The 15,210-nt window shown below is 46.1% G+C and overlaps 1 non-coding gene across 1 annotated transcript; it reads right to left on the reverse strand.

The window, feature by feature from the left end:
* Positions 1-12,330: 12,330 nt before the first annotated feature.
* Positions 12,331-12,402, reverse strand: trnae-cuc (transfer RNA glutamic acid (anticodon CUC)). Its single transcript has one exon. It is a non-coding gene; the product is annotated as a tRNA-Glu (tRNA).
* Positions 12,403-15,210: the final 2,808 nt, after the last annotated feature.

Genomic DNA, 15,210 nt, shown 5'->3' on the forward strand with positions numbered 1-15,210 from the left:
AGGCCGTAGATCGCAACTGCGGGGGATGGGCTGTTGCCGAAAACGTGCACACGCATGCGGTAATCTATAATGTCATGTTTGGATTGTTGTCACGGTACCACAAGAAGCGGAGATAATCCCTATGGTCCTCCCGTACCACGAAACAATGAAACATGTGCTGAATGTCTGCGGTAACAGCCACAAGTTCCTTCCGGAACCTCAACAGTACCCCCAGTAGGCTGTTGTTGAGATCAGGTCCAGTAAGCAGCACGTCATTCAGAGATATCCCTTCGAAAGGAGCGCTTGAATCAAAGACCACGCGAATCTGCTCCGGTTTCCTGGGATGATAGACCCCAAATGATGGGAGGAACCAGCACTCTTGGCCTTCAGGAAGCGGTGGAGCGACTTCAGCATGCTGGTTGATGAGCAGCTTCTCCATAAACTCTAGGTACTGTGCCTTCATCTTTGGCCGTTTTTCTAGAGTCCGGCGAAGTGAAGAGAGGCGCTGGTAGGCATAGTCTCTGTTGTTGGGTAGCCGTCGCCTTGGAGAACGGAAAGGCAGAGGTGCAACCCAGCTTTTAGAGCTGTCCTGATAGCACTCATCCTCCATCAACTGAAGGAAACTCAAATCCTCCATCGATGGCGCAAGTTGGTGGTCCTTGGCTGAGTGGTGGAAGACTGACTGGCCCAGACTCTCACTGGTGTCTATCAGTGAGTGACATGTAGTAAGGTTTGTGCTGAGGGGCCGGCAGATGAAATTCTCCTTTATGTAGACCTTACTAGTGCATGGCTCGAGGTAAGTGGGACGACCATTTTCCAGGATGCAGGTCTTGAAGGCTTTCACTTGAGATGGTCTGTGTGCACCTCTAAGGCACACGTCACCGATGATGACCCACCCTAAGTCCAGTCTTTGAGCAAAGGGGGCATCATGTGGACCATTAATTTGCTCCCTCACCTTATGCACTCGTAAAATGTCTCTTCCCAATAGCAGGAGGATGTCGGCTTCTGGATCGAGGGGAGGAATTTCTCCGGCGATACGTTTCAGGTGGCTGTGGTGAAGAGCTGCGTTTGAAGTGGGGATCTCAGAACGGTTTTTTGGGACCTGGTTACATTCCAGAAGTGTTGGAAGTGGTAGACTAATCTTCTCATCCACTGACTCAACCATGAACCCACAGGCCCTTCTGCCGGCTGTTTGCTTGCGTCCTGCGCACGTCTTCAGCGTGTAAGGTTGTTTGTCTCCTGTAATGTCAAAGAGCTTAAAGAATTCGGACCTTACCAAGGAACGATTGCTCTGGTCGTCTAGAATGGCATACATACGTTTCGACCTTTCATGATGTCCCTTGGGAAACACGTTGACGAGGCATATCTTTGAGCATGCTCTCTCGCTCACTCCGTCTCCACACACTTCAGTGCACTTAGAGGTCACCTCCTCGTCATCACCTTTGTCAGACTCCCCACCGTTCTCTGAAACAGTAGGATCTGACCTTGACCTCGAAGGTACTGGGCCTGGATGAAGTGCTGAAATGTGCTGAGTACTTTCACATTCCTTGCACTGTATTTCCACTTGGCAATCCTTGGCAAAGTGACTTGTGGATGAGCAGCATCTAAAACATATAGAACGCTCTTTCAGAAACTGTTTGCGATCTTCGTAACTCTTCTCTCTGAAGGTGCGGCACTTCCGCAGTGTATGGGGCTTATCATGAATTGGACAATGTTTGGCAAGATTCATCTCTCTTTTCTGATCTCCTTTTTTCTCTGGAGGTGAAACTTGGGTCTTGTGGACTGTGATGGGCGTCCGAACAGACTTGTCTGGCTTGTCTCTTTTTGCGGATTGGAAGGACGTGGTGTTAAAGCTGGGGTCTGTTTGTGTTCTAGCTTCAGTCCGGATGAAGTCCACAAACACACTAAAAGGTGGAAAAGGAACCTTGTTTCACGACTTGTATGTAGAACCCACTGACTTCCACTTTTCCTGTATGCCAAATGGGAGCTTCTCCACGATTGGGCAGACGCCTCTGGAAGTATCTAGGTATGAAAGCCCAGTCAGGATGCCATCCCCCTTAGCAGCTTCAACTTCCATCAATAGATCTGCTAATTCTTGGAGTTTATGTGGGTCTTTGTACGAGACCTTAGGAAAGGTTTCCAGCCTAGAGAAGAGAGCACTTTCAATTGCCTCAGGTGAGCCGTACGTTTCTTCCAGTCTTTCCCAAATCATTACTAAGCCTCTAAACGGGTCTCTCATATTGACAGCCTTTATCCTGCGCGCATGCTCGGACGATTGTTTCCCAAGCCACTTGATGAGTATGTCGAGCTCTTCTCTTGGTGAGAGGTCTAGTTTGGCAATGGCACCCTGGAAGGATGATTTCCAGGCCCAATAGTTTTCTGGCTTATCATCGAAGGCCGTTAACCCTGTAGTTACCAGCTGGGAACGGGTCATACATTTGACAAGGTCAAGAGTGGTGGTTTGGGTGCTTGGACTAGCTGGCACAAAGGGGTTGTAGTAGGGTTGGTAGGTGTCAGGCTGTCGCCTATATCGCTCCTGTGGTCTGTCTCCAGGCTGCGGCTGGGGACCAGGCTGAGGAACCACAGGCTGAGAGCTGTGTCCTGAATACTGGCTGTCGCACCCCTGCTGTTGTGGAGTGGTTAGTCGCTGAGGGAGAAATTCACCTTGAACCTTGGACTGTTGACTACGTTGAACAGCACCAGCTTGGAATGGTGCTCGACCAGCGGCTGGAAGCGGAAGGAAACCTGACTCTTTGTCATCTGATCCAGCTGGCTGAAGAATGGATTTGACCCTAGTTTGATCGTACACGTAGTTAGCTGTGCGCTGAAGTCGTTGCTCGAGAGGAACTGGTGTAGAAACACTTTCTGCTTCCATCAAGCCTGTCTCGAGCAAGCCTGCTTCCAGAATCTCCGCTTTAGCTAAGGCAGCATCGGCTTCCTTTTGGTCTTGCATAGCTTCTAAGGTGGCTTTAATGCGAGCTGTTTCAACCTTTAACTCTATTTCTCTATCTGCGAAGGCAGCTCTGGCTTTTGCTGCTTCTGCTCTAGCCCTTGCTTGAACGACCATCATGTTGGAACTGGAGATTGAAGAGCCTTTTGATTTTCTCGATTTAGATGACATAGAATGATTATCTCCATGCTGAGATGCTTCCTCACGCGAAGACATGATGGTGTTGTATATCGAAGCAAATACTTAGCTTGAGTAGTGGGATTGAGACAGCAGAGGCAGTATGCTTGCTAACCATGTGTTGGGCGAAGAATCCTCACGGCTCTCCTTTCTTCACAGCCTATCGTGTGGCTGTCTTTTCACTGTACTGGTCTCACCACCAGTTAGGTTACCCAGTCAGATAAACACAGAGTCCAATAACACCAGTAGAAGTCGGAACTTGTTTTGGCCGTTTACTGAACATCAGTGTGAAACTGTAACACAAATATTACAAATACGGATATTATACATGTGTCCAATACAAATGTAAGCAACAGGATGAGTATAAAGCATTTTCTCTATCAGCCTTCATGTCACTTAAAGCGTTTCCAAATAACATAAATTACAGAATAATCTCGCAAATACCACTCTCTAAGCATTAATATAAACCTTATAAAAATAATACTTACAGACATTGCGTCTAAACAATGGCTATGAAAGGATGCGGACAGATGAAAGGAGCTAACACTGTTACGCTAGCTGCACATGTCCTTCATTTGCTGCTTCTGACAACTTCCTGTCTAAACCGGAAAAGATGTAGCATTAACTTTAAAAACTAATAACACCCACAAGGGGGCTCTAAACAACAAAATTTCAATAGTCTACTGAGACCTTAACAGTCTCTGTCTCCTGAGATGCCGTAGAAACTCGTCTCCTCAAACATCCATTTTCTGCCTCTCTCTCCTCACTCTGGGACCTCAGCTGTTCAAGAGTCGTCTTCTTCTCAGTGAGTTCTTCTCTCATTTTGTTCTTCTCTGCGTGGATGGAGTTGAGCTCACACTTGAGGTCACACTTCTCCTTGTAAACCATCTTCACCTCAAGCTGAAGATAGTGGACTTGTGTGTTCAGGTCTCTGATCTGAGTCTGGTTCTCCTCCCTCACAGATTCAAGGTTGCCCACCATGGCAGACATGTTCTCTACCAGCTGATATGCAATGATCTTCTCTTGTCCAAGACTAGAAACCTGTCCCCACAAATTCTGGTTTTCTGTCCATCTCTTGTCACACAGAGACTGAAGCTGATCAAGTGCACTTTTCTTCTCAGTCAGGTCTTCCTCAAGACATTTCATCTCCATCTGTTCACTCTCCCTCAGAGACTGAACCTGGGTCAGCTCTTTTCTGAGCTCATTGTTCTCTCCATCAACCTTCCTCCCCTCACGCTGAAGACTGTGGATTGTTGCGTTCAGGTCTTCTATCTGAGTCTGGTTCTTGTCCTGGACCGTTTGGAGGTTGGCCACCACAGCAGTGAGGTTCTGTAGCTCCTGGATTGCTCTTTTATTCTCACGTTCAAGAGTAGAAACTTGTTCCCTCAAATTCTGGTTTTCTGCCTGTGTGTTGTCACTCAGAGACTGAAGCTGCTCAAGTGCAGCTTTCTTCTCAGTCAGGTCCTCCTGCTCTGTCAGCCTGAGAGATGGAGGAGCAGGATCACATTGACCAGGATCATTCAGTGGATAAATACAGCTCCTACTGAGATCCACCAGATCTCTGAATGCTCCAACTACACAATCCAATGGAGTCATAGCCTTCTGTCCTGGGTTGATCTGAAGATCTTGAGCCAGACTAAATCTCCTGGAACTGTCAAGTGTTTAAAGAGCAAAACTCCCCAGAAATGTGGAGTCTGGATTCTTTTCTAGAATGAGACGGCAATGACAGTCCTGCAGAGTGACATCACTGACATGACTGGATGACTTCAGTCACGTGACTGGATGACTTCAGTCATGTGACTGGATGACAATGTAGATGCCAATGTAGAGGTTGGGGAAATAGTCTCTGAGAATCCACCTTGAAGCCACACCCTCCTTGTTCTTCAAAAACCCAAACAGTGACCATCAGTCTCCCTCCAATCCTGTACTTGGTTCAATGTTGCTGTTCCAATCAGCTGTCAAATAAACTGGAGCCTATCCCAGCATCTACGGGCGAGAGGTGGGGTTCACCCTGGACGGGTCGCCAGTCCATCACAGGGCCAACACACAGAGACAAACAACCATTCACCCACACACTCATACCTACGGTCAATTTAGAGTATCAATCAGCCTCGTCCCCTAATGTCCATGTCTTTGGACAGTGGGAGGAAGCCGGAGTACCTGAAGAGAACACACGCAGGCCCGGAGAGAACATGCAAACTCCACACAGAAAGATCCCATGCCCGAGCCGGGACTCGAACCCGGGACCTTCTTGCTATGAGTGCACAGTGCTGACAGTGCTGACCGTGCAGCCCCGCTATGGGCTGGTCTGTCTAATTTCCTGCAGCCAGGAGGGAATTAAAGGCAGTCAGGGGTTTTTAATGTAAGTTGATGGTGTCTCATGCAATCTCTTTCAATGGTGGTTTAAGTGAAGAAAAACATGGGTTAGTCAGTAGGACTCTGTGTGTGTGTGTGTGTGTGTGTGTGTGTGTGTGTGTGTGTGTGTGTGTGTGTGTGTGTGTGTGTGTGTGTGTGTGTGTGTGTGTGTGTGTGTGTTCCCATGCAGATTTTCCCTTGTGACAACCGATTTGATTTGGAAACCATCTCATTAGAAACACTTGAACTGTTGAACAGTAGAATTTGTTTGAAACAGTTTACAACACTGAGTGACAGGATTGAAGAGGGAAGATTTTTGTATTTTCAGTTTAATTCTAACTTAAAACTGGGCATGAACATTTTTAGTCGTTCATATTCTAACATACAGAGGAAGTCATGACATTCCCTTTTTTTTAACCTGTCCTGTTCAGGAAATGGAAATGGAAATTTAGCTGCTATGTTGAATCAGAAAAACCTTTTGAAGTCTACTTTTGCTTCAGTCAGAAAGTGGACTGTTGTTAACTCTCACAATGGTTGGTGATTCTGGAGGAAGAAAAAATCCTTATGAACCTCTTTTTAACAGACACTCATTTCTAAAGATGCAGGTTCATTTTATTTTTCTTCTTTTAGCAGAGGATGGTTTCAATCCATCGACCTCTGGGTTATGGGCCCAGCACGCTTCCTCTGCGCCACTCTGCTCTACCATTGACTGAACAGTCCTTGTTTTAGGACAGCATTATCTGTCTTTGTCTCTGCCCTGCTCTCCTGCTCTCTTTCCCCTCACTTAGTCCTTGACATGATCCATGCTCTACAGCTCTGCGGGTGGAATGAAGACCTGCGTCTGCTCTGCCCGTGCCGTCCTTCGTCTCAACCTAAATTGTTTGACCCACCTTTATAATGATCGGACTCGCTCCCGCTGAGCGCGCCAGGCGCTGCAGACAACACAACCAAACTGGCCCCGATCAGGATTTGACAGGCCGAAACATGCCCTAAAAACACCAAGAATAATATCCACCACCTTCTGAACGGGGCCTGGCCCGTCTCCTGCATCAGGGGCCGCCGCAGTCGCGCATCAGTTGTTCAACAGCTGTTCGCCCTAACACTCAATGAGACAAAGACATAGAAGCTCAAGCTGCTGTTGAGGAGGCCCTGATCCTAGAGTGGTTATTACTCTGTGTTGTGGCTGCAGCAACCCCGGTTCGAATCCGGGTCACGGCAGCATGAGATAAATTTCTTTGTGTGTATTGATGGACACAAGCCAAGCAGAAATTTCCCACGATGCAATAGGGCAGTGTTTGGTCAGTGTTGAGCAGGCGTCAGTCTGACAATGATGTCATATTATTGTGTCATCACTTGACCAGACCCAAAAGTAGGCTCAGGTATCAGTTTCTTCTCAATGCTAATGTCTGCTAGCTTAGTCTGCTACTTTGATGGCTCTGCCTGCTCAAAGGTCCAGACCCCTGGATGTGGTGGTTCCTACCTGAACGTAGATTCTGTCAGCTCATGTTGTTAAATCAACTCACCAGGAACACCAGTAGATTTCAATGGACTGACAATGAGTCTCATTGAATGGTAAACATGTCAAATATGAAGTCATCACCTGAGGAGGTCTGCTGCTGGAATGAAGCTCCAGATATTCACAAGATATTCTAGACCTTAAAATAAAGCATTTTTATATTTGATTTATTGTTCATTCAGGTCATCCAGTCACGTGATTGAAGTCATCCAGTGATGTCAGTGATGTCACTCTGCAGGACTGTCACTGCCGTCTCATTCTAGAAAAGAATCCAGACTCCACCTGTGGCTCCATGATCACTGATGGACCTCTGGTTGGAGGCTGGACGATGATGTTTGGACTGGAAGGAAAACTCCTTGTCCAAATTCCATTGTGTTCAAGTTTAAAGTCCCACAATAAGAAGTCGCTGAATCTGACAGGTGGAGGTTTGGAACTACAAGATGGTGCTGTTTTCTTGACTTGATGCTCTGACTGTCAGGGTGGATGACAGCTTCTTCTGCTGCTGCATCTGAGTGGCTATGATTGGAGGTTTTACCTCCCCAGGTTGTCTGGTTCCAGGGGAAATTTTAAAATTCCAGTCCCCAACCTTGGCTGTTCTGAAACTCTTCCTCTGAATCACTCCTGAGTTCTTGTTAAGAGCTGGAAATGAGCTGCAGCAAGAACAAATACCAGTGCCAACCAGATCAACTTCATGGCTGTTTTTGTAGTGATTTGGTGCCTCATGAGGAGAAAATTTGGGCACAAAAGTTGGACAAGAGTGTTTGTGGAGGGTGTTTTTTTGTTGTTGTTGCAGTGTTGTAAGTCACTGTAACTGCAGCTGAATGATTGAACTTTCTCCAAATATCAATCCCTGTATCAATGTGAGATAGAGTGACATAAATGAATAGAACATTACTGACTGACTGAAACTTGAAAAGCACCAGACTTTGGTCAGAGCCTGGTTCTAATGTTACTTAACAGCACTTTTTTTCCACTTTTCTTTCTTCTTTTAATCAAGAAGAGTTGATTTGAGGAAATCACACTCACACATTCGACTGTCATGGAGGGAGCGCCACTGATGCAGTTTGGTCAGACGGTGCAGACACACTTGACCCCAGAGAGGTGAGCAGGTTTTGGACCAGGTTGGAACTTGTCAAGTATTTGAGACAGAAAATGACAGAAAACTTTAAAAACAAAAAAACTTTTTTTTGTTTTAGATTTATTGCCCTTGCAGTAATGTCTTATTTCCAGCTTTGCTCTCCCTCAACCACTGTTTAGTGTCGTACCGTAAATGACCAGTTAGTAGTTGGTAGGCGTTTATTTTTCCAAAGTCAATGTGGACCCCGGGTGTTGAAAAGAGACCAGGTGTCGATTGGTAACAGGCTTTTATTTTGGCACTGGCCAGCACTGGGCCATTTTTATTATTATACAAGGTATAACAATATACTGTAGTACTTTAAAGAACAGTAGTGCAAATATCAAGATTGTCCAGAGAACACTTTCCACAAGAACACTTTATTAGTAAGGAAAGGGGCGTGACAACTTGAGGCCCGTATCCTTCCACTTCCACGACAGTCTCATGTGGCCAAAATAGCAGATCTACAAGGTGATAACACGTCAGCCGTCTGAACCCACGCAGGCACAGGGAGAACATGCAAACTCCACACAGAAAGATCCCGCGCCTGAGCCAGGACTCGAAACCTGAACCTTTTTGCTGTGAGGCCACAGTGCTGACCACTGCACCACCGTGGAGCCCACGCATGGATTGATAGTAAGTTAAAAAAAATTGCAAAATCTTACATGAAACCAAGTTAAGATAACATTGATCTCAAATAATGGCCCCCAGGTGTTTAAACAAGCCTGGCGTTTATTTCAGACGGGCGTCTACTTTACAAAATGAGGTCGGACCCTCGGCCATCAAATGAGACCTGGCGGCACTTTGACACCAGGCTATTAATTGGTGATTTAGGGTATTTATTTTACTGACTACTTCATTGACAGGTGGTAAAAATGTCTGGTGTTTCCTGAACTCAACTGAGTGCTGCTCAGTAAAGTTGCCATGACTTGAGATTCTCTTCCTGCTGGGTCCATTTCAACATTCTTATCCTTCCTATCATTGGAGATAAAGTATCAGTCAGGGCTGTACTTGATTAGTACTGCATATAGTACACATCAGTCACTGCCATTACACAGTGGAATGGTAGTTGAAGTACTGTTTAGCAGCAAGCTGAAAACTGTTGTGGTCTTTGACAGTTCTCTTGTTTGTGAATGAAAATCCTGTGAAGGAGAATCATGGAGACATCCTAAAAATGGCTGAGGTCTCTGAGCTGCAGCAGGTCTGAGCTGCTTTTGATGCCCAGATGATGAGGAGGCAGTGAATGGTGGGTTTGGTGGAGCTGGAAAAAGGCTGCAGGTGGTGAGGGGTCTGCTGGTGTCAGGACTTCCTCTCCAGGTCTGAGGGCTCCTCCCTGCAGTTCCCACAAACACCACAACAGTCCTGGAACCCCTGCAGGTGGTGGAGTACCATGATGACCCTGATGCACCATCAGGGCATCAAAAACCAGTCCTGATGGTCAAAAAGGTCCCTCCACTCATCCAGGGTCGACTCTAGAAGAAGCTTCTGGAACACATGAGCAAACACTCTCAAATATAAATCCTGATGTAAACACACTGGCAAACCAACGTTTACCACAATGTTGATTTTTACAATTTCCTTCAATGTTTGAAAAACCATCAAAGTGGACAGAAGCCCAGATGGTCCAAACCTGTTTCCTGTCTCCTGCCATTGAAGAGAGCCTCTGTTCTGTCCTGCTGCTGTCCAGTTGTCTCTACTGAGCTCCTCTGCTGGTTCCACCTTGAAGAGGGTCTGAGCTAAAACTGAACCTTGGGGAACTTCAACCTTTGATCTCAGAGTTTTGTGTTTGATCTTAGAAGTCTTTGTTCTCTCAATGTCAAGTGTTTTATTCCTTTTGCTGTTTTCCCCACACTTGAAGGAGAGTTGTACCAATCAAGACAATCAGGCAGGAATGCACTCCAAACCAAACTGCTTTTTCTCGTTTTTATTTTTTCTTCATTTTCTCATCCACACCTACTGATCTTGGATCTGCTGCCCGTTCCTGCCTGGTAAAAGAAGGAACCAGCACCTGGTTCTCCAGGCTGAATGAACTCCAGGACGTTGGCCAGCTGGCACCAGGCGCTGACCCAGGTCCTGCATGGGAGATACTGTAAGTTCTGTTCTGCCCTGCTCACAACCACAGGCTGGTGTTGAGGCCTGCAGCAACCAGGGCCCCAGTCACCAAGAGTATAAAGGCTGGTCATTGTGGCAGTGGGAGGAGTCAAAATGAAGACAGACCAATGTGAGCAGGACGTTCCTGGAGAAGTCAGAAGAACTTGACCATGTTTCCTACAGTACCCAGGAGGCCTGGTAGTTGTTGAAGGAAGCTCCAAAAGCAAAGAGCAGACAGGAGGATATCAAAAGAAAAGATCCAGACATAATCCTCCTCTGAGTCCACAGACCTGAGCACCGCTGCTCTGACTACCAGGTTACCTCCTGGTTATCAGTGTGAAGTCAATAAAATAATTAATAATAATAATAAAAGAAATAAATAATACTAAATCAAGGCCAGTTTAATAAATGGTAGAGCAGAGAGGAGCAGAGGAAGCGTGCTGGGCCCAAAACCCAGAGGTTGATGGATCAAAACCATCCTCTGGTAAAAGAAAGGAGCAAAATAAACCTGGTTGTTTTGAAATGTGAATCTGTTAAAAAGAGGTGGAAATCAGAATTCAAACCATTGAGAGAGTTAATAACATTCTACTTTACCACTGAAGCAAAAGAAGTCTTCAGAAGGTTTTAGTGATTCAACATAGCAGCTAAGTTTCCATTTCTATACTGATTATCTGCAATGGTTCGTGGGGGTGGAGCCTATCACAGCTGACATCAGGTGAGGAGGGGGTTCACCCTTGATGGGTTGCCAGTCCATCCCAGGACCAACACATACAGACAGACAACCATTCACACTCACAGTCATTTAGAGTGTCCAGGTAACCACTACCCTCTTGATGTCTTTGGACCGTGGGAGGAAGCTGGAGAACCAGAGAGAACCCACCCAGAGACAGGGAAAACCTGCAGGAGGGGTGGAGATGCAGGGGCAGCAGAGTTGAATGAAGCAGGATCACCTGGCAGGTCTCAGCTGGAGGTGATGACATCACTGGCCTCAGTCCTCACCAGTGCTCTGCGCAGCAGGGACGATGGGGAGAAACTAGTAGAAGCACTCTGAGAGTTGGAGACAGCAGGAGAGAGACCACGACAGAGTCACCCATGGGAAACTGTTGGATCCACTCAGGACAGGCTGCTCCAGAGAGGTGGAGGCACCTGTACAGGGTGCTGGCACAGGTCTGGAAAGTCTTAAAAAAATGTGTGTGAAAGTATGGAAAACTTTTCTCTGGTAGGAGAATTTTAGAGGCACTCAAAGGCACATAATCTTGTCATTGCACGTAATCTTGTGGAATCTCTTTCAATACTCCAGTGGTGTTTAAGTGGTGACAATATGGGTTAGTGACTGGGAGTGTGTGTGTGTGTGTGTGTGTGTGTGTGTGTGTGTGTGTGTGTGTGTGTGTGTGTGTGTGTGTGTGTGTGTCTGTCTGTCTGTGTCTGTGTCTGTGTCTGTGTGTCTGTGTTTGTTTGTGTGTTTATATGCAAATCTTTCCATGGAACAACGGTTTTTATTTGAAGCAAGAGCCTCCAGATCAAAGTCAGAATTGATGATGATGTCATCAGGGGGCTTTTATTGTTTATTTATTTGTACCTAGAATTCTGTCTTTGATCTCAGGAGGACATGAAAGAAACTCAACTTTAAAAAGTATATGAGAGCATTCAGCTTGGTTCGAAAACATTCAACAACTTTCAACAGGAGAATTTGTTAGAAACAGTTTACAACACTCAGAATTAAATTGAAGACACAAAAACCTTCCACACTTAAATCCTGTCTCTAACTTCAAACTGGGGATGAACATTTTTATAATCAATCTGTCTCTATGTGTTGGCCCTGCCATGGACTGGTGACCTGTCCAGGATAAACCCCGCCCCTCACCTGAAGGCTGCTGTGATAGGCTCCACCCCCCACGAACCATTGCAGATCATCAATAACCAAAGCTACTAAGGAGGATTACAGAGTTTGGGAGTCAGTGACTTAATAGAGTCTAACAAAGGGTTGGACCTGAATGAGACAGTCACCCTTCAACATGGGGCCATGGCAGAGTGAACCAAGAACACTACAATGGGGGTGAGAGTGGAGCCATGATGGATTCACAGTTCATCACCTCCACCATCATGTGGACCACCTGATCACCTCTCCCTCAACCTCTAAATAACTCATTCCCTGACTGGGAATCGAACCCAGGCCACGGCGGTGAGAGCGCCAAATCCTAACCACTAGACCATCAGGGACCACACTGACCTCTCCAACAACAGAGACTATAGACAATGACTCAAGAACACAGGACTCTGTGGTCTCAGCTTGAGATGCAGAGGGTCCACCAAGACCACCAGACACCTCAGCCTCCTAAAGACAGTCCACCCCCAGGATCCTGCCCCCCTCTGCTCCAACTCAGCCCTCCATTCATAACGTGACTTTCGCTACGTCCGAACTGCCAAGTACCAACATACGTCCTCCTGCTACGACCTAAACATGGCGGCACCACTCAGACACCCTAGAAGATTGGTGGGGAAGCACGACCTCTGCTGGCAGAGCACAGACACCGCAATTAGGTAGACAGCACCAACGAAAGCTCCACCTGCTGGCCTGACTGTGGTACTGCACTCCACTCTGAACAAACCCTTCACTCATTCTCTATTATTAAGCATGTTAACGCACCTGTACAGGTGTGTTCACATTATATACATATTATATATTTATGCTTGGCCGTTTTTGATGAACTTGGGTGGGACTCTGGTGCAGGGATGAGGTCATGGAGCTGATCTGGGAGCAGTCCTGATGTTAAATGCTGTGATGAAGGACAGTGTGGTGGCAAAATGGGTCAATTTTAAATTGTCAACAGTTTAACGTTGTTGGCAGGACTCCAACCTGAGCAGGGAGACCCCAATGGATTTCTAGTCCATCGCCTTCACCACTCGGCCACAACGACCACATTCACACACATTTGTAGGAGACTGAAATTAGACAATGAAAGTTCATGTCAGCACAGTCAAACATTTTTTGTCCTCTCTCAAAGACAAACTATTTGTGTGTGTGTGTGTGTGTGTGTGTGTGTGTGTGTGTGTGTGTGTCAGTGTTGTGACTGAGCAGTGAAGAAGACGACCTTCTGACTCCATTTTCTTTGTTGCTCTTCTATCAGTTCCTCAGTTTCACTCATCAAGTGAAGCAGCTTTGACAGGTTTACTTCTCTGTGTGTTCACAACTTTGGTCTTTAAACTCCTGACAAACTCACCACGTCACACATTTGGTGAATTAAAGCAACAAATAATGACATCATGATGATTCAGGTTAGGGGGGCACGGCCTGGAGGCAGAGTGGCCGTCTAGCAGAGTTGCTGGTTCAGTTCTCACTTCAGCTGGTGACCATGTTGAAGTGTCCTTGAGCAAGACACTGAGCCCCTCATTGCTCCTGATGACCAGCATCCAAGACCAACAAGCTTCTGATTGGCTCTGATTCTCTGAGGCAAAGTCCAACACAGGAAACAGAAACTCTTGAGTTTGTCTCACTTTTTTTTAAAGAAACTCAGCACAGGACAGTGATAGGAGGCTGGTTTCCTTGATGTGGGCTTCACCTCCACTGTTGTCCACATTTAAATGCTGGCTGATGCTGGTCCCCTGTTGAAACCTGGACCAGACCAGGGACCTTCAGACCTTCAGTCTAACGCTGTTCCAGCATTGGATGAAAGAGACTGGTGCTCTCATCTTCTTCAACACTGACTTGTTCTACCAGGACAAGAGCTCTGAGCTTGGATGTCATTTAGCAGTCAAAGGCTTGTTAAACTGGTCAACATCAGCTGGTGTTCACTCTGATGATGTAGCGATGGTCTGGATTCTTCCTTCTGGAGCACCAAGCTGCTGGGAAGAAGCCTGATGATGTCAGAGTTGTGTTCAGTGGCTCCTGCTGGGTCCATTTCTGACAAATGGGCTCCAAAGAGTTCACTGTTTCAAAGGCTCAGAGAAAGCAGCACCTCATGGTGGTCAGGAGACGAGGTGGCCGAGTGTTTAAGGTGATGGACTGCTGATCCATTGAGCTCTGCAGGCGTGGGTTCCAATCCCATCCTCGTCGTAGGAGACTTTGGTTTCTGCTCCTAGATTCTGGAACGCCTCTGAACTGTGACGCTTTCCAAGAGGAGATCCTGCAGCACCAGAGAGCTGCAGTTCCAGGACCCCACAGCACCACCTACTGAATTGGATGGTAAAATGCATTTGTTGGACTTTTGTTTTTTGGTGACAGCGCCACCTATCGAATTAGATGATAGCAAAATACTACTTTCTAACTGTAGTATTAAAGGTTTATTCCACCAAAATACTACTTCCTGTCCTTTAGTTTCTAACTATAGTATAAAAGGTTTATTCCAATCCCAACAAAATACTTTCTAATTTATAGTTTTAAAGGTTCATTCCACAAAAAAATACTGCTTTCTGTCCAACTTCTCATTTTTAAAGGTTCCTTCAGTTGAGGGCTCCTGGTTCTGTGTGAGGGGTTGAGGGTCGATATGGGATGATGAGGAAGATTTCATGTCCCGATGGTCCTGCTAAAGTAACTGAAAGTCATGATATCAAACAATGTCACCAAAATATGCTTGAACTCTTAAAATGGTAATAAAATCCACTGGAATCATTTCACCACAAACACTTTTATTGTGATTTTGTGAGCATCATTTTTCAAACATTATAACATAAACTTTAAAAAGGGTCCATTCACTAACACTCTTACTTGAAGGTAGTCACTGATATCAGTAAACAGCTGATAAAGATTTGTGTTCATGTTTTAATTCTCTACTCTGACCTGTGCTGAGACACTGGACCAGAGAGGAAGACCTGCTCAGCCTCCTGCATGGACCAATTCTGCAGCTCAGTGATGACGACGAGGGATTCAGCATTGAGTTCATTTTAAACTTTTTGGAGGAAACAACTGTAAATTAACCAGCAGTTACTGGTGATGCTTCACAGTTTCCAAGCTCAAACGGCCTCCTGCTTGTTGGACTCACAATTTCCAAAAAAGGTAGACATCAGAAGTCAAATCATGTTTTTGTTTGG

Source organism: Aulostomus chinensis, chromosome 1, assembly GCF_037954235.1.
Source record: "Aulostomus chinensis isolate RoL2024-O1b breed Wild chromosome 1, RoL_Achi_v1.0, whole genome shotgun sequence".
Classification (NCBI taxonomy): domain Eukaryota; kingdom Metazoa; phylum Chordata; class Actinopteri; order Syngnathiformes; family Aulostomidae; genus Aulostomus; species Aulostomus chinensis.